The 23,159-nt window shown below is 36.4% G+C and overlaps 1 long non-coding RNA gene across 1 annotated transcript; it reads left to right on the forward strand.

Annotated features, from left to right (window-relative positions):
* Positions 1 to 5,747: 5,747 nt before the first annotated feature.
* On the forward strand, positions 5,748 to 6,243 carry LOC137028200 (uncharacterized). Its single transcript, XR_010896153.1, has 3 exons — positions 5,748 to 5,806; positions 5,916 to 6,018; positions 6,111 to 6,243. It is a non-coding gene; the product is annotated as an uncharacterized lncRNA (long non-coding RNA).
* The last annotated feature ends 16,916 nt before the right edge of the window (positions 6,244 to 23,159 follow it).

A 23,159-nucleotide genomic window follows, 5' to 3' on the forward strand; every position in this document is an offset into this window, starting at 1 on the left:
AAGGATTAGTTCACTTCAGAATTAAAATTTCCTGATAATTTACTCACCCCCATGTCATACAAGATGTTTCTCTTTTTCTTCAGTCTAAAAGAAATTAAGGTTTTTGAGGAAAACATTCCAGAATTTTCTAGTGGACTGGGGTACAATGGGTTGAAGGTCCAAATTGCAGTTTCAACGCATCTTTAAAGAGGTAAGGGTATTATCTAGCGAAAAAAACGCTCATTTTCAAAAAAATTATATACTTTTTAACCCCAAATGCTTGTGTTGCACTGCTCTGCTAAACGCCACACATTACGTAATCATGTTGAAAAGGTCACTCGGAAGTACCGATCCAGTGTCTACAAAGCAAACGTGCAAAAACTAGTCAAACTGCCTTTACAAAAAAAGGTAAAACAATGATATCGGACAATTTTGAAGTTGGAGGAGAAAATGAGATGTTGAATGAGAGTTTTTCTCCTTAACGTGGTACTTCCGCGTGACCTTTCCAACATGATTACGTAATGTGTGGCGCAGTGCAAGACAGTTCACCCAAAAATGAACATTTTGTCATCATTTACTCATGTTGTTTCAAACCTGTATGAGTTTCATTCTTCTATCGAACACAAAAGAAGATATTTTAAAGAATGTCAGTAACAGTTGACGGTAGCCATTGACTTCCATAGTACTTTTCCCCTACTAAGTTAATGGCTACCGTCAACTGTTTTGTTACCCTTATTCTTCAAAATATCATCTTTTGTGTTCAACAGAAGAAAGAAACTCATACAGGTTTGGAACAGCATGAGTAAATGATGACGAAATGTTCATTTTTTGGTGAACTATCCCTTCAATACATTTTCAATGTTTGATTTTAAGAACATTTTTGTTTACTTTTGAAAAATATCAGTGCTGTTTAAGGTCTCCACTTTGGTTCTAAAGCAAAACAAGTCGACAAGACACTGTAATAGTTACTGTAGTTCTCCCTCATCACTCCACATATTCCTATTTTCCCTAGGCCTTCAAATTCCCCTTGTTCAGTTCATAACATCATTCTACCCTTCCATTTCTCCTCGCTTCTCTTCCTTTCTCAGTATAAGGTTGTCAGAGTTTTTTGGGATCCAGTGAGCTGTGAAATCGCACAAATTGCTGTTGCTTTACGTCTGGCCCTGTGACAGAAAGAGAAAGAGGAGGAGGAGAGAGAAGAGAGATTTTCTGCTCCAACACTTCTGAACCTTTCCTGCACCCCCCGTAATCACACACAGACACAGAAGCACACGCACAGCTGCAAAACTGCACCCCCCCCCCCCCCCCCCCCCAAACTCTAATCCACTCTCATCATACAAGCCCCCCCACCCACACCCCCGTTCCCACTCGACAACACCTCCACCACTTTGCTTTAGAATCCGGGTCACTTCACCGAACAACCACGCGAGGCCTCGAGAGTGATAAAACCTTCCGACACGGTACTGCATCCTCTGATAAAACTAACACTTTCACCAACTACTATAAGTGACAAGTGTCACTAGCACCAACAAGGTGAAATTGTGATGTTCCAGCCCAATATTTGGTCAAAACATTGTAAATAATGAGGCTCCTGGTATTTTTTTAAACTATTTTTCAATCAATTCTGGTGTATTTACTCACTTAAATGTAAGTGAAATGATGCTGCTGCGCTCCAAACATAACATATAGCATACTTAATAAAGAATAAATAAAAAAATAAAATAATAATTAAAATAAAAATATATTTTGGAGCTTGACAGGACCCATTCTCATTTACATTCATTATATGGAAAGTATATGCAAAGGAAAAGAAAGTAGCACGTTTTTTGGAATGACATGAGGGTGAGTTTCAATTGAGATTTAGGCCTACATATTTAGCAGAAGTGTCCAGAGCTTCTTCCAAAACGTGCTTTGCGTTCATGTGAGACTGCCATAATGATGCATATATAGGCTGTATTACATTATATTAATTCCTTAGGAACAGCTACAGTAGCACAAGAATGCAGGTTTGTATAGCAACGCACACCATGCATTTGCATCTTTTGTGTGTTTGAGTATGTCTGTTACACAGGATACACATTCTGAACGTAATCTGCTTTGAAAGCTAAAGTATGTAGCCTATGTCCACCCACACACACACACACACACACACACACACACACACACACACACACACACACACACACACACACACATCAATATTTCCTTTAGTGGAGTAATGAAGAGTCAAACCTGAAACAGTTGCATGTCCACGATCTGCCCAGTTTTTTGTCCAATGCTATTTAGTCAGATATATACTTCCCTCTTGTGGTGGATAGCTGATACTACAATCTGTCTGTAGCTTTGAGGTTTCATTCATTTTCAGGATTTTGTTCTTAGAGTGTGTAGAATAACACAAGGGCACCATTTTATAGGCTAGTGCTATAAGGTTTAAAGAGATTTATGTGCTCTGATTCGCGTCTTGACCGTTATAAACTCACTGTAACATCTCTCTTTCCTGAAGCGTTTGAGGCTTTCATCAAATTGTGCCGAAAAACTCCTTTAAGCTTTTCAACACCGTGCACACTAACGACATCTTGTGGTCAAAAGGTGTAAAAGCTGCCTCTTTTTTTTTTTTTCATTTAACCTTATAAATCAGTTTGTGCTGTGAAAAAAAAGGCAATACAAATAATTAATCTATATAAATACTCTTTCACGTGTCGTGGTACTTAAATTAATTCACAAACTCATTTATTCATGAAAGCATAAATGGGACGAATTAACTTTACAGTGGTGTTACTGTAGCAATTTGTATGAATCTGTTTCTATCACAGTACAGTTCTATCTGTTGGCATTTCACAGTACAGCATGTTATATTTATAATCTTTATTCTAAAAACTACTTTAACTCCACATTATGTTGACAATATTACATAAAGATACATTTTACTCACCTCTTTATTACAGTAATCTGTTGTTGAATACGAATTTGACACATTTTCCCCCACATCAATAAAGACAATTCAGTCACAAGGTTTTAAAGGAATTCAGAATGATTTCAAAACCAAGCACCTTAATAAAATTGTTGGACTTGAACTTCACAGAAAACTATTAAGAAACTTAAATTTCAGCCATGGGACTCTTAATATACAGATTTTGTTTATGTGGTAATCTGCATTTTTTAAGAACAGGTCAAATGCGGCATGTTTGTCTATGGCTGCGTCCGAAACCGCCTACTTCTCTACTATTTAGTAGGGGGAAAGCAGTAGGCGAGCGAGTAAGTATGTCAGAAGCAAAAAGAGCGAAAATTACCTAGGTGACGTAATAATTCTCGCGAGAGTCTGCCGTGCGCCTACTTAAAGTGCGTCCGAAACCGCCTACTTAAGCAGTAGGCGAGCAGTTAAGTATGTCAGAAACCTCAGTAATCATAAATGAGTAGTCGAGGAGTTCCCGGATGGCCTACTACTTCCGCCCAGATTCTGAAGTGTTCCTCGATAGATACTTTACTTTTCTATCCCAGGAGGCCACGGGAGAGGATACGTCATATCAAAAGCGACGCGGATGCTGTCAAATGTGAGTATTGAAAACCAAAAACACATTTGTTGAACTACTGTAGAGTAAACTGCTGAATGTGTGAAGATGCTAGACACTATAGTTGTGACTTTACTGTAAACACGATTTATTATGTATGATGTAGATAACGGGATCTCTAGTAAACACACATAACTTAATTCTCCGAAGTGGAATTACATATTCTAAACCAGAGCTTCCCAAACTTCAGAGTGGTAAGGCCCCCCCAAAAACATAGCAAAAGCTCCACTATATAGGATAGAGAGATCCCGCAAACATCCTCGGATAGCAATCATCACATAATTTAGAGGAAAATAAATAGAAATGCTCAGAAAAGTGACGTAAACATAGGGCATGTTATCAATATATTTTTAAATGTGTAAGCCTTTGGATTTAAAAGCCTTAGTGGAGTTGTTTTTGTGCATTCTTGTGATCGCAAATAAATGGAAGCATGCGCAACTGAATAGGTCTGTGTTTTCTTTTTATGTCAATATAAATATCAGTTAGATTTAGCATGATTGATGTGCACTCCTGACATAAATTAATACATTACTATTACTGTAACTTTTTTTTATTGTAAAACACTGTTGAAATATTGATGCCGGAATCTTAAATCTTTAAGTACAAAAACAAACGTTCGCAAGTTTGGATCGTTAAATCTTGAATGACTGTCAACTGTTGAATGAATGAGTGTCACGTCCAGCTTGTTTACTTCGAACCGGAAGACGCTCCCACGTTTGACGCAAGGCCTCATGGGGCGTAGGAAACTTGTGGATAGATCAGTAGTGTATATATATATATATTATATATATATATATATATTTGTATATTAGATATATTTCATAAAGTCTCTTTGCACAAAATTATCAACATTTATTAACCAGTTTGTAAGAATTTCTTTTTCAGTTTGTAAGAAACTACCATAAAATGTAATATTTTTATATTCCTGTGAAAGATGACGTAAACATTCTTTACAAATATATTTAAAGAGTTCATTTGCAAAAACAGATAACTTAAAGATAACAAAATTAAAAGTATGTATAAAAAATAAATAAATAAATAAAAGTTTTAGCAAAAGCAAAAGATAACTCCAACAGTCGTTTTTTGGCAAAAGCAACTCCACATTTCATGTTTCAGAGTTAAACAAAACCAAGTAATTTAAAACGCACTCAAACACACGTGCACACAAACACACACGCATCCACGCACTTCTGCATACACGCGCGCGCACACATACACAAACGCAAAAGGACAAACAAGGGTTCAGCATGTAAAAGTCGTGTAAGGTGTACAAGGACTTGCAGGAGTCGAAATTATAAATCCTCGATCACTTTTAGTCAGCTTTGACTAAAATACCGGCTTTTTGACAAAACGGATTTTGAGTTCAGAACGTGCTATATGTGGAGAATAATGCACACGCACAGCAGTCAGTTATTTATTTATTTATTTATTTATTTTAAAATGGCGTTTATCGGTTTTTGCAAATGAACTTTTCAGGTTCATACAGGATACATGTACTCCTCGCTGTAGCTACTTACTAGTTTTACATTTACTTGAAGTGCAGTTAGGTCTGTTATTGGGTTATTCTCATCCTCTGCTCCACCGTGGCATTATTGAATTGACCAACTGTGAATTCCTGCTAAGCAACTGACGTCAGTTTGAAAATATGTATCTCACCTCGCTATAATGTGAAAAAATAATGTTTTTATATGTTTTATGTTTGTGTAATAAGGAGGGAAGAAATCACATTTCAGAACAATTAGAATATTTTAATTTTTTTTAAATTATTTTAATATCTTGATTTAGCCTATCCACGGCCCCCCTACAATACCGCTACGGCCCACCGGGGGGCCGCGGCCCACAGTTTGTGAAGCACTGTTCTAAACAATATACATCTTAAAGATGCTTATTAAATGTTTATTTAACCTCTGACAGGAACATCTTTAAGTATTATGACTTATGAGTGGTGGATTATGTATTATGAGTGATGTGTTTGTGCTGTTATTCAATGTTGTCAACACTGCTTACATTACATGAATGAAAATAATGTAAACAAATAAATCTACAGTAACTACACATAAGTTTAATCTATTTTATTTGTCCATTAGTACTGTTAATAAATTAAGGAACATTTGTGTTGGATAAGAAGTGAGTTAACACATCAACATGTAAATGTAGATTTGAGCACATAAATCTCAGGAAACTTGTCTGATGTTGCAGGGACAGATGAGCACACGTGTGTTTATCAGGTAGAGGAATGATGCCATCAAAAGCTTTGGGTGAGGATACTACAGAAATGAATACAAAGTCTATTTAAATCTAAAGTCTAGTTTATTTTAATTATTGGAATTTAAACAGACTTATTACAGCACTTTTCTGGTTCTTGAGGTCTGTATGTTTGCTGCAGAGCTTTTGTGGAGCAGGACCTGCAAGGAAAGCTGACGACGGCATTTGTTAGAAATAAAGAGGAAAGCCTGAAACAAAATATAAAGTAAGATCATTTTGTTATTTCTAAAACAGAAAATAAATAACACTGTGCAGTTAAAATGGCTGCTTTTGTATTAAATTTGTGCATTATTGTAGGATGTGAATGTCCTCAGACTGGTGTGAGCACTGAGGATGGAGAGCCACAGCAGATCCTGGGAATGGTCCAGTGTCATGGACGAGATCCTCCATCACTCCTCCTTTCAAGTGACTCAATCAAGGACACACTGGTGGAGACGCTGCACAGATCAAACCAGCAAACCTTCTGCTGACCAGCTCAGTGGTTTAGCCCACCACACCACAAATGTAATGAAGCTACAACAAAAATAGCAAGTAATTGTAAAAATATGAAATGAAATGTCAAGAAACAGAATGCTGACATGAATTAATTGTAAAATGTTTTAATCTGCTGATGGAGAGCACATGAATGTTTGCAGCAGCAGATTGTCCCGCACATCTTCTCCCACTCCTGCTTCAAGGTTGAGGGGTTCAGGGGTCCATCATCATCATTTTCCTCATCCTCTGGATCAACACTGTCCCCATTGAGAAGAGCAGCAGTGAGGGACATGATGATGGTGTTCATCAGCTGCTTGATCAGAATAAAGCTGCAGAATTGGCACAGCTGTGTTGAGATGACAGCAGGACTGTAAATACATGATTGTTAGGTCAATACATTTGAATAAAGCTTTGTTTCGTGTGTTGTTGTCTTGTATATGTATTTATTTATTGTCATTATTACTTTAATTATTTTACTTTTTTTATTAATTATGCCATTATTATCAGTAAATGTATATATTTTATTAAGCAATGAATTAATGCATGAATTGACTGTAATTTGAGATATATTCACATCAGCTGTATTTGTCTAGTGTGTGTATTCATGCACAGCTGTCATATGACAAAACATTACATTTTGCTTGTTTTACTAAAGAAGTAAAATGAAAAGTTATATAATTAAGTTTTGGTCAGCATTTATCATTGTTATTGTGTATAAGTGTTGGGATGTGCTAGCAGAGCAATTCATTCTGGAGTAAGCTTTGAGCAGCTGCTGAAGTCTTCTTTGGCTTCAGACATTGCTAACACTGAGGAAAACTGCTCTAGGTAGGGTTGAGTTACTGGTGCTGTGAGGTGTTAGTGCACCCGTCACTCATATCTTTATTTTTATTGCAGGATCTACAATTACATACAAGATCAGGGAAAATACCATACTTGTATCTTTAACAATGAACAATAATAATAACAAAAAAACAAACAAATATGGGTTTGTATACATGATAGTTTGAGATTATATACACAGACATAAAACATGACAAGATTAAATATTTTGAATACATCATAATGCATAAAAGTTATTTATTTGTTTATAATTTATAAGCATGAGGGATGAAACTAAAGCTAATTCAACAATAAAAAGAGGAAAACAAATGAGATGTATGCCACTTTTGCTTGTGGATTGACATTTTTGCATACAAAATAAAGAAATTAACAATATATTCACGTGAATTTGGGTCAGTAGTTAAAAATATAAGAACTTTAAATTAACCCAGCTATGTATTAGTTGTACTAGAATTACAAAATTACTGGCAGCTGTTTCTTCAACAAGACCACAAAATAAAGTTTGATCAATATCAAGATATTTACAGATGAATTAAACCCGTCACTCATATCTTTTCAGTGGTTGCGCTTGCGATAACGTAGGTCACATGATAACGTCAACATGGCGGATTATTCACGGATCTCATTCATACTCAACGAGATTTGGCTATGAAGTACCTACTCTTTTAGCGCTCGTTAAGTAAGTACTTAATGAAATTAAGTACCTACTCATTGAGTAGGCGGTTTCGGACGCAGCCTGTGTATAAAGTATGGTTCATTTTGATAGATAGATAACCGGGAGGGAGGCCGGGCATCCTGGATACGTGACAGGTGATGCAGGACTGTGCCGGCCACTTGGGACGCCAGGGCGGGTGAGGCTCCTTTGGTCCTGTGGCCTTGGCCCAGACCCCAGGCTTGGCCACACAGTTCGTGGAGGACTGAGTCTGGAGCGGGCTCGGTGAGTGGAGACACTAAGGCTGCGTCCGAAAACCTAGGTAGCAGTCTTGCTGCCTCGCTGTCTTATAAAAGAATGACTTGTACGGCAGCGTTTGTACATAAAAGGTACCTCACGAAACTGATTTCGGACAGACTTCTGCGGCAGCGAAACAGTTTAATGATCTACAGCAATATAGCGCGAGCTTTGGTGAGAACTAAACAAATATTTAATTACTACAGTAGTAATTTCTCGATAGAAATGATATCAAAATTGAAATATGTTGGTCAAAATCGTACATTTGTACAAAAACTGAGCAGCAAATGCAACTTTCGGACGCAATCTTCATTTTTCTAGCTCAACTGTCACAGAATGGAAAGCACAGGATTGTGGGATATCAAAGGCAGCTAAGGATACATCTATGCTTCCTTCAGAAATCGATCAGATGAAGGCATCTCAGGAAACAGGAAGTGAGGCTAACATTGGATTCGGACGTGCCTTGATTCCTTCCTACCTTGAAATGTGTCCTCAGAAGGCAGCATTTTACAGTTTTCGGACACAGCCTAAGAGACTTCTTGTCAGAACCAGCCAGTGGTCTTCTTCAGATTCTGGTGAGGGCACCTGTATGGTGGTGGCCATCTTAAATGAGGGTTCAGTTGTGTACACTAGATGTCGCCTTGGCTACGGCAGTTCATTGGAATGAATGCGTCAATAGAGCCACCATCTTGGAACAGGGGAGCCCCTCCTCTAATACATCAGCATCAAAGTAGGCAAAGGGGTACTTTTTAAAAATATAAATGCATAGTGCTAGTAGGCCTAAGTTTATTAATCATATTCTTCCACTTGAGTAAATTTCAAATTAACTATCGCTACTTACATATTATTAAAGAATAAAACAGAAAAACATGGAAAAAAAAAAAAAAAAAAAAAAAAACACACCACAGTGGTACTTGGGGAGATCTAGAACAATAATCAGGTGGAGTTTGTAGAAAACAATTTGACTTCATATTTTTATGAATTTTTAAAATTTCTGTATAGCGAGGTAGTCTATGACTCAATATACAGATTATTGAAGAATAAAACATCATGATAGTCACCACAGTGGTACTTAATTGGGAACATGTATAACAAGAATCAGGTGAAGTTTGCAGTAAACTGTTTCATTTTATTTATTAAAAAAAAAAAAAAAAAAAAAGTTCTTCTGACACTTAACACTACCATACAACCTCATGCAGACACACAATACATTAAGCATAGATGGCGTGATCGCATACGGGTATAGCCATGGCAGGTCAAGTGACAGGCGCATAATCTGTGACAGGTTTAGTGGCAGCGGTGACAGGTCGTGGGGCAGCCTCATATAGCGGTGACAGGTCGAGTGATGGTCTCAGTGGCAGCTGCCCCTGCCACGCAAAGATTTTACCCCTGCTGTGGTTTTCCTAACTATCAAAAACTAACTAGCATGGATTAGCTGCGGTCATTAACCAAGGACTGAAACAAACCAACGCAACTAGAAATATAATTTCGTAACATTCAATATCATAAAACACATTCTCACTTGTGAAATGTAATCCCTTGCGGTCTGGTTTTTAGATTTCTTTTGTTTGGACATCCATACGGAGCACAAAAATCCGGCATCATCCATGAATTCAAAGTACAGGCGGAGATAGCAGAGTTACCTAGCCACTTCCTATGACAAGACCCCGGTTCCAAGATGGCGGCAGGTTTTGACGCATGCTTATGGTGCGTTCAAGTCATGTCGGAAAGATCGTATTTACGAGCAGAACCGACATGAACGCCACCATAATGTCGTAAATACCAGTGGGAAGCTCGTAATTTTCTTTAAGCTCCGATCTGTACGAGTTGGGGGCGTGTCAGTCAGAAACATAGCGAAATACCACAATACCTGCAGGTATTTTGCAGTGACATTGTCAGGCTTTTCTATTTACAACGAAGTAAGCTGATTCCCAGCAAAAAATATGATAGCATCACAGTATAAAAATGTAATATGTAACAATAAAGTTTACAATGGCTTCATAAATGAATTAAAAAACATAAAAAAGCAACATACAACTAATGCACACAAGTGTTATTTTGTGTAATTCATTTAGAGAAGGCACACCGCCATTATACTCCGAGGAAAGTGACTTGAACGCACCTACCGTCGTACACACGACTTCCCACCTCGTAAATACGAACTTCCCAAGAGGACTTGAACGCACCATTAGAACCCAAAGGCGACATCTAGTGTATGCATCTATGGTGTCCATCTTACATGAGGGCTCAGTTGTGGCAGTGGCCATCTTGTCTGAGGGCTCATATGTGGTGGTGGCCATCTTAAATGAGGGTTCAAGCGTGGTGGTGGCCATCTTATTCACTGGACTGAGGACCGCGCTGGCATGAGTTGTAGCTGGAATGGAGAGGGACTTCAGCGCTTCACCGTAACCTTGGCTCCCAAGGCAGTGCTGTTGGAAGCCCATTTTCATCAACAAGGAAACACTGGTGGCCATGAATGGACAGGACCATTGGAACGCTATGTGAAGGGAACAGGCGTGAGGTGAACTGGTGAGGCCTTGTTTGTTTCTGATGGGACTGGATAAGGAGGATACTCTTACTCCAATTTCAAAATTAGAACCATTTAAATAAAGAACAAAATTGATTTATTCAACTAGGGAGAATTCACAAACAGGTTCACGATACTGAATATTATCATTATCCAGTCCCATCAGAAAACAGGCATTGAGTGAGGCATCAGGCCAGCTCACCTGATGAGAGAGCTCAAGAAACAGCTCCACATACCTCTCCAAAGGCCAGCCCTTCTGCTGCAGTCAGCCAGGAGAAGGTCCTTTGCTGCTGCTGATCCATCCTTGATGTTCTGTCCTTCTGTCAGGGCTGGTTGCCAATCAAAGAGAGGATGCAGGATCAATTGAAGCAGCAAAGGTTTATTTACAATAACTCAAACACTAAGGAGTAGGAACAGAAACAACCAACTAAATAATGACTAGGATAGACAAATGAGTGCAGGAGGAGTGAGTCTTTAAAGGAAGTGCTGATGAGGATGTGCAGGTGTAGGGAAACCATGATGAATGAGATGACAAGCTGACAGGGTGCAGGTGTGGAACAGAAGGGATTATGGGAAGTGGAGTCCGGGGAAGGTAAGACAGACGGTAACTGTGACAAGGATGTATAGGTGCAAAATTTGTATTTATATCCTAAAACCATCCAGCATTTAAAGAGTTAAGTTTTATTCCTCATGGGGGAATCACAGTCAATTACACCCTTTCACTTCACCTCACTGTCTGATGTTTTTATCAGAAATCCTAAAATGCAAATTACTACCACCTCTGAATGGATCAGGAACAAGGCCAAGGGTGTGTTTCTCAAATGGAAAAATGTAACCCCTAAAGGCACATCATTCTGCTTTGAAGTTTCATAAGCTGTAAACAACTGAACTATCACTACATTTTGTCCCATACACTTCCAGCAAGTGTAAATGTTAGATTTCTGTATAAGAATAGTTTTTCAACTGAGTAGATGAATTTGACAAAACTTCATGCATCATGCAGTGTCCTTATTGTGATGGCCTGTTGCCTATCTAATATCTATTTATATTTTTATAGTTGCCAACATTGTCATCTAAAAAATAAGTTATGCCATAATATTCTTTTGAAAAGTCATATTCTTTAATGAGCCATAAAGTGACAAAACATTGAACCTTTAGAATTGATACTGCCTTGCTTTCATAGCAGAGCTCAGATTTATTTTTCTTGCCATACCAACATTTTCTATCCCATATTTTCTTCCCAAATATTGTGAGATATGAAGTTGCATTTGCTCAAAAACAGAAATAGGGCTTGCATATGACTGTGTTAGCCTGTTGCTTCTCTAAAGTGCTTTTTGAGTCTTAAAAGTGAACTTTTATATTTTCATGGCCGTAGGGTTTAGCTTCTGCAGAATTATGGCATACGATTCCTGTGAATATTAGTCATACTTAATGAGACATATTGTGCTCTGACATCTCTGATTAATTGCTTTAATAACAAGTCTCAGCAGAAACCCACCTCACAAAAATGTGTTCTAAGAACGTTTGCTAATGCTCTTATTAAGTTATGAAAACATTATTTCTGAATGTTCTCTGAAACATCCAGTTTTTGAAATGTTTTAAAAAAAAACTTTTTTCTTAGTTTTTTTCTTAGTTGTGCGAATGTTAAGGAAACATTCCATGTTAACATTTTGCAAACGTTATTGGAATGTTCCTTTTGAATGTTCTCTGAAGTAGTAACATTAAAAGAATATTGAACATGCATCTAAAATGTTTCATGAAAAAAGTTCCCTGAACGATGTATAAATGTTTTTGTGCTAATGTTTTGGGAACATTATTAAAAGACCATAACCTTGAACAAATGTTCTATTATTGTTACTGGAAGAATGTTTGTTCATAACGTTGAGAGAACATTGCCAGAACATTAGCTAAAGTTCTGAGAGTGTTCCCCGTTAGCTGGGAAGGTGCGAAATATTATATTATATTATATATATATATATATATATATATATATATATATATATATATATATACAAAAAAAAAAAAAAAAAATTACCAGGCTTTTAGTTTGCAACAATAGCTGTAAATTTCTACACACCTTTGCTGGAAAACGACAGCATACTGTGTGAAACATCTGATAATATTCTAACTGATAGTCTTGCATTCATGACCGCAAGACTAGATTATTGTAACGCTCTACTGGGTGGTTGTTCTGCTCAGCTTTTAAACAAACTACAGTTGGTTCAAAATGCGGCAGCTAGAGTTCTTACTAGAACCAGAAAGTATGACCATATTAGCCCAGTTCTGTCAACATTACATTGGCTCCCTATTAAACATCATATAGATTTTAAAATCTTGCTACTTACTTATAAAGCTCTAAATGGTTTAGCTCCCCAGTACCTAAGTGAGCTCTTAATGCATTATAGTCCTTCACGTTTATTGCGATCTCAGAATTTAGGCCAGTTGATAATACCCAGAATATCAAAATCAACTGAAGGCGGCAGATCCTTTTCCTATTTAGCACCTAAACTCTGGAACAATCTTCCTAGCATTGTTCGGGAAGCAGACACACTCTGTCAGTTTAAATCTAGACTAAAAACACATCTCTTTGCTCTTGCATACACATAACACATTATCAATACATTAACATTTTTCAAATCCGTTAAAGGATTGTTACGCTGCAATAATTAGGTCGGCCGGAACCGAGAACATTTCCTATAACACTAGATATACCTGTACATCAGAACAAGAATGGCATCTACGCTAATATCTGTCTCTCTGCTTATCCTGAGGTTTGCCGGGTGCTGGATCCAGGCCGTATCCAGGTCAGATGGAGAACCTGCGTCTGGACCTGACTACAACGTAGCCCAGGATCCCCGTATCCGCTTACATATATTTATATATAATCGATTTTTAATCTCTATAATAAAAATGTACAATTCAGATTTTGATCTCCATATACATTTACATATATATATCTTCCAAGGGGTTTTTTCCCTCCTAGGACTTTTTTCCCAGTGCTAGCACGCTGGGTTTTTCTCCTAGGGGGTTTTTTCCACCCCTGGAAGTCAGCCGACATTGGCTTAATGTAGCACCATCTTGTATATGTTACATATTACCACGCTTGTTTGTACAGTTTTAACCACTTCCCTTTTTTTCTGTGCTTCTAATATGTAAAGCTGCTTTGAAACAATTACCAATTGTAAAAGCGCTATATAAATAAATTTGACTTGACTTGACTTGACTTGATACTATCAAGATTTTCTGAACTCTCTGAATATACTTTGCTAAAAGTTCATTTTTTTCCCCCCTCTCTGTTCTCCCGCAGGTACTTGGAAGGAAAAAAATAAGATCTCCATTTGGGACATCCGCTCTTTCTCACTGCAATGTAATTAACTTTAATATTTTTATGGCCGTAGGGTTTAGAATTATGGCATAATATTCCTGTGAATATACATATTACTTAATGAGCCGTATTGTGCTCTGACTTCTCATAACTTGAAGCCTCACTGTTTAAAATCCCCCTGTAGTCAATTATTTTATTCCTTAAAACTCATCTTTGATCACCAAAATGGCATATTAAAAAAAAAAAAAAAGTGAAAAAATTCTTCATGCTATAACATAGCCTGAACGTAACTCTACAACCTTGCCTCATTTAATATACACGGATCAATGAATATGCGAATTAGCCCCGCCTCCACTCGCTCACACCATCTGGAGAGTCTAGTGTTGCTATAGTGATGAGCAATTTGTTGTTTGTGTTGTGGATATTTAACAAAAAAAAACTTTGTATATTCAGTTTAATTTCTGACGCTTAAATTGTGTTTTAAATTATGAATTGGTAAAACGCCTTTGCAAAACGATCTGAATCCACTTGCATTCGTTTGGACTGCTCTCTCACTGAATCACCTGAAGCGATTTCTCAGCGGATTTACTTGAACATACCAGGTAGGCTAATATCTACGTTTTGATCCACTAAAGAGGCGGCCAAAATCAGAATTTATAATGGCCTGAATAAAGCTCTCTCAGAACTTGACACGCGAGGCCACACTGACTGACTGACATATGCACTCGAATCACAGTCACACACACACGCCCAGAGCAATATTGTTTTAGCTATGTAAAATATTTCGATATAAGCATATTAAAAACACCACATAGACACATAAAGAACATAAAAAAATTAACATTTGCTTAACTAAGAATTTTTTTTTTTTTTGAAAAAAAAAAAATATTACAAAAACTGGATGTTTCTTAGAACACATTTTTGTGAGGTGGGTTTCTGCTGTTTTCGGGTTTCGGCTTGTTATTAAAGCAGTTAAAGACCCCCTGTGGTGAAAATCAAGTTTTTAAATGTTGTTTATGTGTCTATGTGGTGTTTTTAATATGCTTTAAGACAAACCATGTGCAAATTCATAAGTCAGCACCATTGCAGAGTATTTTATGTTTGAAACTGCAGTAAACCAAAGACAGTCTAAAACCTGGGGTTTGAAATCATGGGTATTTGTGACGTCACAGACCTTGTAAGCAATCACAACAACGTGCCAGCAGGCTTTAGCATATCATTAACTATGACTGCTCTGAAGCTGGAAAATTTCGAGAGAAGCCAGGTTATCCCGGTAAATTTTCTGTTGATACTGAAGGAATGGATTCTGGAATCAACTGCCGCTTCAATATATATATCTTTTAAGTTATTAATCAACATTTATATTTCTGTTAAATTATTTGAATGACTTCTTCAACGTATGTTAAAGCTTTTATTTTCCTTTGTACCTCTCACTGAGAGAAAAGAACATGTTATCAGTATGTTTTGGGGCAAGTTTCCTGATCAGAGCAGAGACTGTGATTCGTGTGCATGTCAGTCAGTGTGGCCTAAGTGTTCTGTGCAGGTCCTTTGTACTGGACAACTGGCATTCTGCTTGAGACCAGCAGACGCTATGTCATGACCCCAAAAGGACATCCGGTACCTAAATCCAGGGTCCCCTCGTCTGATTATCTGTCCATGTGTGGAAGATTACCAAAGCTGTCTATTTTTCTTTGCCAATCAGAATCATTCAACCTGAAGTAATCATGCAGTTAGTTGACTCTGTTAGAGTATAATTGTGGAAATGTGAATGTACGCAGAGCGGCCTACGAACTTCTTGTGAGACTTGAAGCTGGCTTCTGCTGATGAAACTGCAAACTATTCTTCATTAAAGGTGCCCTAGAATGCTTTTTCACAAGATGTAATACAAGTCTAAGGTGTCCCCTGAATGTGTCTGTGACGTTTCAGCTCAAAATACCCCATAGATTTTTTTTTTTTATTCATTTTTTTTAACTGCCTATTTTGGGGCATCATTATAAATGCGCAGATTCAGCACACTTCCCCTTTAAATTCTCGTGCTCCCTGTCCCCGAGCTCACGACTGCCTTAAACATTGCATAAACAAAGTTCACACAGCTAATATAACATTCAAAATGGATCTTTACAAAGTGTTCGTCATGCAGCCTCAGATCATGTAAGTATAGTATTTATTTGGATGTTTACATTTGATTCTGAATGAGTTTGAGGATATGCTCTGTGGCTAACGGCTAATGCTACACTGTTGGAAAGATTTATAAAGAATGAAGTTGTATTAATGAATTAGACTGCAATTGTTTAATAATGAAATGATGTTAATACTGGCTGCCCTTGTCTAATGCCTTGAACATGGGCTGGTATATGCAAATATTGGGGTCATACATATTAATGATCCCAACTGTTGCGTAACAGTAGGTGTTATGTTGAGATTCGCCTGTTCTTCGGAGGTCTTTTAAACAAATGAGATTTACATAAGGAGGAGGAAACAATGGTGTTTGAGACTCACTGTATGTCATTTCCATGTACTGAACTCTTGTTATTCAGCTATGCCGAGGTAAATTCAATTTTCAATTCTAGGGAACCTTTAATGTTTCTTCAATTTATTTATTTTTTTTAAACTTTGACTCCAGGTCTTTATTCAACATATCTGGTTTCAAGGGTCCTAAACTGTTTATCCCCAACAATATGAAAAATTGTGTAGATTTATCAATATAGCGAGTCTATTACGATGTTATGATGAACTATATGCCTTTCTCCACTGACGTTTTGAGTTGTTTAAAGCATTTCTAAGGATACTGATTGTTAGAAGGCAGCTGTCTGAGTCTGAGATGAAGAACAGAAACTGTGTGTGTAACATTAGCAACACATTATTAGCTGTTTGAAAATGTAGTCAAGCAAAAAGGCTATCTATATTAATTCATATTATGACAGAACCGTCGCAAGGGATGTGCCAAGTGGGCATAGGGGCTTGCACCAAAGTAAAGTGACAGCTGACGAAGTAAAGCCAATAAAGTTCATGTTTTTGTCCTTTGAAATATTTAAAACATTGCTAAAACAATATTGCTCTGGGCATGTGTGTGCGACCGTGATTTGTGTGCATATGTCAGTCAGTGTGGAATCGCACGTCAAGTTCTGAGAGAGCTTTATTCAGTCCATTATAAATTTTGATTTTGGTCGCCTCTTTAATGGATCAAACCATAGATATTAGCCTACTTGATAAGTTCAAGTAAATACGCTGGAAATCCACGCTCATTCAAGGATGTGCATTTATTTTATGTACGGAGAAGGCACAGGATTTCATCTGAATGTTTGTTTAAATCTGAACTCCAAAAAGCCCAGAAATTGTCATACATCAATTTAGCACATGTTAACAGAGGAAAACGGCTGCTTGTTCTCTCGATACTGTCTGTTTTACTGAGAAATCGCTTCAGGTGATACAGTGAGAGAGCAGTCCAAACGAATGCAAGTGGATTCAGACCGTTTTGCAAAGGTGTTTTACCAATTCATAATTTAAAACACAATTTAAGCGTCAGAAATTAAACTGAATATACGAAGCGAAGCAAGCTTTTTTTTGTTAAATATCCACAACACAAACAACAAATTGCTCGTCACTATAGCAACACTAGACTCTCGGAGCTGGCGTGATCAGGTGGAGGTGGGGCTAATTTGCATATTCATTGATCCGTGTATATTAAATGAGGCAAGGTTGTAGAGTTACATTAAAGCTATTTTATAGCATGAAGAAATAGCATTTATAGCATATGAGTTTTAAGGAATAAAATAATTGACTACAGGGGGACTTCAAGAAAACATTCCATATTAACATTTTGCAAACGTTATTGGAATGTTCCTTTTGAATGTTCTCTGAAGTAGTAACATTTAAAAAATAAGGAACATGCATCTAAAATGTTTCAGGAAAAAAAGTTCCATGAACAATGTATAAATGTTTTTGTGCTAATGTTTTGGGAACATTATTGGGAATGTTCTATTAATGTTACTGGACGAATGTTTGTTCATAACGTTGAGAGAACCTTGCCAACCTTTTAGCTAAAGTTCTGAGAGTGTTCCCCGTTAGCTGGGAAGGTGTGAAATGGAATATATATTTACAAAAAAAATTACCAAGCTTTTAGTTTGCAACAATAACTATAAATTTCTACACTTGCTGGAAAACGACAGCATACTGTGTGAAACATCTGATAATATTCTAACTGATACTATCAAGATTATCACATTTCAACAAATAACTACCCAAAATTCTCTGAATATACTTTGCTAAAAGTTCTGTTTTCTTCCCCCTCTGTTCTCCCGCAGGTACATGGAAGGAAAAATAATAAGATATTGGGATAATGGGACATCCGCTCTTTCTCACTGCAACGTGATTCACTTTGAAATTTTTATGGCCGTAGGGTTTAGATTCTGTAGAATTATTGCATAATATTCCTGTGAATATTAGTCATATTACTCAGTGAGCCGTATTGTGCTCTGACATCTCATAACTTGTTGAAGCATCTCATAACAGTTTAATTGCTTTAATAACAAGTTAGAAATAACAAGCAGAAACCCACCTCACAAAAATGTGTTCTAAGAATGTTTGCTTATGTTCTTATTAAGTTATGAAAACGTTATTTCTGAAACATCCAGTTTTTTAAAAGTTTTAAAAAATGTTTTCTTAGTTGTGTGAATGTTAAGGAAATTCCATATTAACATTTTGCAAGCATTTTTGGCAGAGGTGTAAAGAGTACCTGAAAACCACTTAAGTAAAAGTACATGGAAAATGACTCCATCACAAGTTGCAAGTAACCAATTCCAATATTACTTGAGTAAAAGCCTTAAAGGATTAGTTCATTTTCAAATTAAAATTCCCTGACAATTTACTCACCCCCATGTCATCCAAGATGTCCATGTCCTTCTCTCTTCAGTCAAAAAGAAATTAACGGTTTTTGATGAAAACATTCCAGGATTTTTCTCCATATAGTGGACTTCAATGGCCTCCAAAAGGATGAAGGTCAAAATTACAGTTTCAGTGCAGCTTCAAAGCATTCTAAATGATCCCAGATGAGAAATAAGGGTCTTATCTAGAGAAACCACTCATTTTCAAAAAATAAATAAATAATAATAATAATTAAAAAAAAAATAATGTTTAAATTTTAAATTAAATTGCTGTGACCTGAGGTGGGCAGTGTCTACACTTAGCAGTGTCTACACTGCCAGAATTCTAATAGAGAAAAAGAAGAGAGCTAGTTCAAGATGAGCATTTATTGTTAAAATGTATAAAATTTACAAAAAAAAAAAAAAAAAAAAAAAAGAGCGATGGTTTCTCTAGATAAGATCCTTATTCCTCGTCTGGGATCGTGTAGAATGCTTTGAAGCTGCGCTGAAACTGACATTTTGACCTTCAACAGTTCAACAGTCCAGTGAAGTCCACTATCAGGAAATCTTAATTTGAAAGTGAACTAATCCTTTAAAGTAACAGATTTTAACAGTACTTAAGTATTTTACTCATACTGAATGTAGGCTCAAAAATGCACTACTCCTTAACACCTGAGAGACATGATGGTGAAAATAAGAAGCAACTGATTTGTAAAATGAGAAATCATGTTTATTTTGAACACCTTAATACTGCAATAAATCAAGGTTGATGCAACAACCTTTTAAACGTTTACAAACTCTTAAGTCAAGTTCACAAAAAGGCCATAAGTAAACCAATATCCATCAAAAACATCTCATCAATATACCAGACAAATGGAATAATGTGAAGTGAAATTAAATAGTCAATGTCTACTTGCACTAGATGTGCCGATTTGGGCCTCATTACCAGCTGCAGTCATGACCTCATATCCTAAACCAAACACCTGTGATTCAGAAACCTTGCATTCACAAAAAGTAGCCTTGCTGACAATAAAAACGCACAAGATATAGTACCTTCACTGCTCTTAGATGGCGATATCGCTTCTTTATATCAGAAACAAACTTCTGCAGAAAAAGTTAGGTGCCATACAAAATGTAATGTGTAACTGCATTACTCATCACAAACGTACTGGAGTAAAAATACATTTACTTGCTCAAAAATATATTTATAAAAAATATAAAACCCTATATAAATAAAGGTGACTTGACTTTTGAATGTTCTCTGAAGTAGTAACATTTAAAAAATGATGAACATCCAGCTAAAATGTTTCAGGGAAAGAGTTCCATGAACAATGCATAAATAATGAAAAAAAGAAAAAAGAAATTAAAGTTTTTGATGTAAACATTCCAGGATTATTCACCTTATAGTTTACTTCAATGGCCTCCAGGCCGCGTTCATTCCGTAAGTAGAATAGGAAAGGCATAGGGCATACAGCGCAAGCGTTTTTACCGGAAGTACGTTCAAGGTGATATTTTGTATTCGTAAAGCATATACAGTTGTATTTTTTTCAAAAATGACTGATCGTTTCGCTAGATAAGACACTTATTCCTCGTCTGGTATCGTTTAAAGCCCTTTGAAGCTGCACTGAAACTAATTTTGACCAGTTAAGGTTTAACAGTTTGGAGTCCACTGAAGTCCACTATAAGGAGAATAATCCTGAAATGTTTTCATCAAAAACCTTAATTTCTTTTCGACTGATGAAAGACAGACATGAACATCTTGGATGACATGGGGGTGAGTTAATTATCAGGAAATGTTATTTAAAAGTGGACTAATACTTTAATGTTACTGGAAGAATGTTTGTTCATAACGTTGAGAGAACCTTGCCAGAACATTAGCTAAAGTTCTGAGAGTGTTCCCTGTTAGCTGGGAAGGTGTGAAATGGAATATATACTTACAAAAAAAAATGACCAGGATTTTAAGTTTTCAACAATAGCTGTAAATTTCTACACACCTTTGCTGGAAAACGACAGCATACTGTGTGAAACATCTGATAATATTCTAACTGATACCATCAAGATGTTCACATTTCAACAAATAACTACCTGAAACTCTCTGAATATACTTTGCTAAAAAAATTATTATTTTTTTTTTTCTCTGTTCTGCCGCAGGTACTTGGAAGGAAAAAGTTAAGATTTCCATTTGAGGCATCCAGTCTTCTCACTGCAACCTAAGAGTTCATTTTCCTGTCTTAAAGGGTTAGTTCACTTTCAAATGAAAATTAGCCCAAGCTTTATGCACCCTCAAGCCATCCTATGTGTGTATGACTTTCTTGTTCCTGATGAACAATCAAACTAATATTAATAAATATCCTGACACATCCAAGCTTTATAATGGCAGTGATAGGGATCAAGGAGTATGAGCTGACGAAAAAGCTTCTATCCACAACCAACAATCATAAATCTGTGCTCCATGCAGCTCCACAGGGTTAATAAAGGCCTTCTGAAGTGAAGCTATGCGTTTGTGTAAAAAACAAAACAAAACAAAAATGAACTGTTTTCTCATTTGATATTTAAACAAGTTACGAAGACCAATAACGAGCTCCTGCCAGATCGCCTTTTGTTACAAGTTACGAAGAAAGTGTAAACTGGTGTCGTGTCAATTACACCTTTTCCGTAAGTTTAATAGCATGATAGTGTAAGCTTTGTGAACTTCAATTATGTTCATCAGGAACAAGAAAGTCATAGAATGCCTTGAGGGTGAGTAAAGCTTGAAACAGTGAGTAAATTCATGAAACAGGATCAGAATGAATAAAACCTTCTCATGTAATTGTTGCATTTAATTATGTTTTACAATCTACTGTATGCAGAAATTCATTCAGAATGTTTGATGTCTGAGGCCCATATTTTTCCACATACAAATAGTATACTTTTGAGTCATGCATTAGTATTAGACTCGTCAATGTTGGAATTTCCTCTTTTCCTATAATTTATGCAGGCAAATATTCTCTAATTTACTTATCTGCTCATCTCATCTGTTATTCATTCTTATACATGATACGATTCTTTACTGAACTTGGTAGAACGCATTGCATCCATTTTCCAAGCAGTGTGTGTTCTTCAGAAAGGGAATTGTGGAAAAGCTGCATGATTTTCAAACCAATCAGCATTGCTGTGGTATGAGTCACTCCCACACCTGCATGCCCTTTTTTGACAAAGAGGGAGGGGTTGTTTCTCAGACCGGACAGTGAAATGGGGGCTGCTTGTACATAAAAAGCAGCAGCACCACCAGGAACTGAACAGCTGCAGACGCATTTAAAGGTAAGATTTGTAGCTTAGAACATTCTCCTGCTTACATGTTTATTTTTTTATTAGTACTATTGAATAATTCCTTATTTTACATAAACATGAGTCAATACTTCCTGTGAGCTTCCTTTCTGATAGCACTAATACATGTAAATAAAATGTTATACTATATACATTTTGTAAGTTTAAGTTTAATATTTGAGTCCCTGGCATGAAAGTTTAATTTTTGTTACTTATTTGGGAAAAAGTTCTAGTTGATTATTACCACTCTGGACATGGCAGATTCAGAACTGGACAGCAACATTTTATGGTCATAGAAATGCTTTATTCCAAATCAATCAGTTTGGGACCCTCTAGATATGTTATGTATGTTGCTAATCTAACAGCTTAATACTGAAAGATCTAATATGCATAAAAATGCAAAACACAAATATTAAGTAAAATAGTCCATTTTGTAATTTTACATTAAACTATTTGATAGTTTTCGGAATGAAATGAAAGTTTAAATTTAAAATATAAATTTATACTCAATATAATATATCAGTATAAATTTACTCAAACAGAAGAAAATTCCACAAAGCATCTCTCTATTTTGACACTGCAAGTTCAGGTTCAAAATAGAGAAATGTGCATAGTTTCTTGTTTTTATGACATATGGACTTAATAAATCATTATCTTGAGCAAAATAAGCAAGCTGACATTAAGTAAGCCTGCAATGTATATCTTTTATTTCAAATAAATACAAATGTAGTTTACATATTTTAGTTTTCCAGAGATTTTAAGCACCATTTTTGAAGAGTGCACATGTGTGCTCTGGTATGTAAAAACGAGCCTGTGAATCTGGAAATAAAGCTAAATAACTGAGAAAAATGAAAATTATAACTAAAAACACGATTTATAAGAAAAAAAATCTTGCATTAATACGGATTCATCTAAAGAGGCTATTACTCCACCACCTGTGTGACATAATTCACCAACATGGCCTGCTATCAGGAGCAGCGCAAATTCACGTAGCAAATTTCGATGCAAACAAGCAGAGCTGATGATAATTTGGTACGTGTGATGTAACAGTATAGGCGCAAAA

This window comes from Chanodichthys erythropterus, chromosome 2 (assembly GCF_024489055.1).
Source record: "Chanodichthys erythropterus isolate Z2021 chromosome 2, ASM2448905v1, whole genome shotgun sequence".
Lineage (NCBI taxonomy): Eukaryota > Metazoa > Chordata > Actinopteri > Cypriniformes > Xenocyprididae > Chanodichthys > Chanodichthys erythropterus.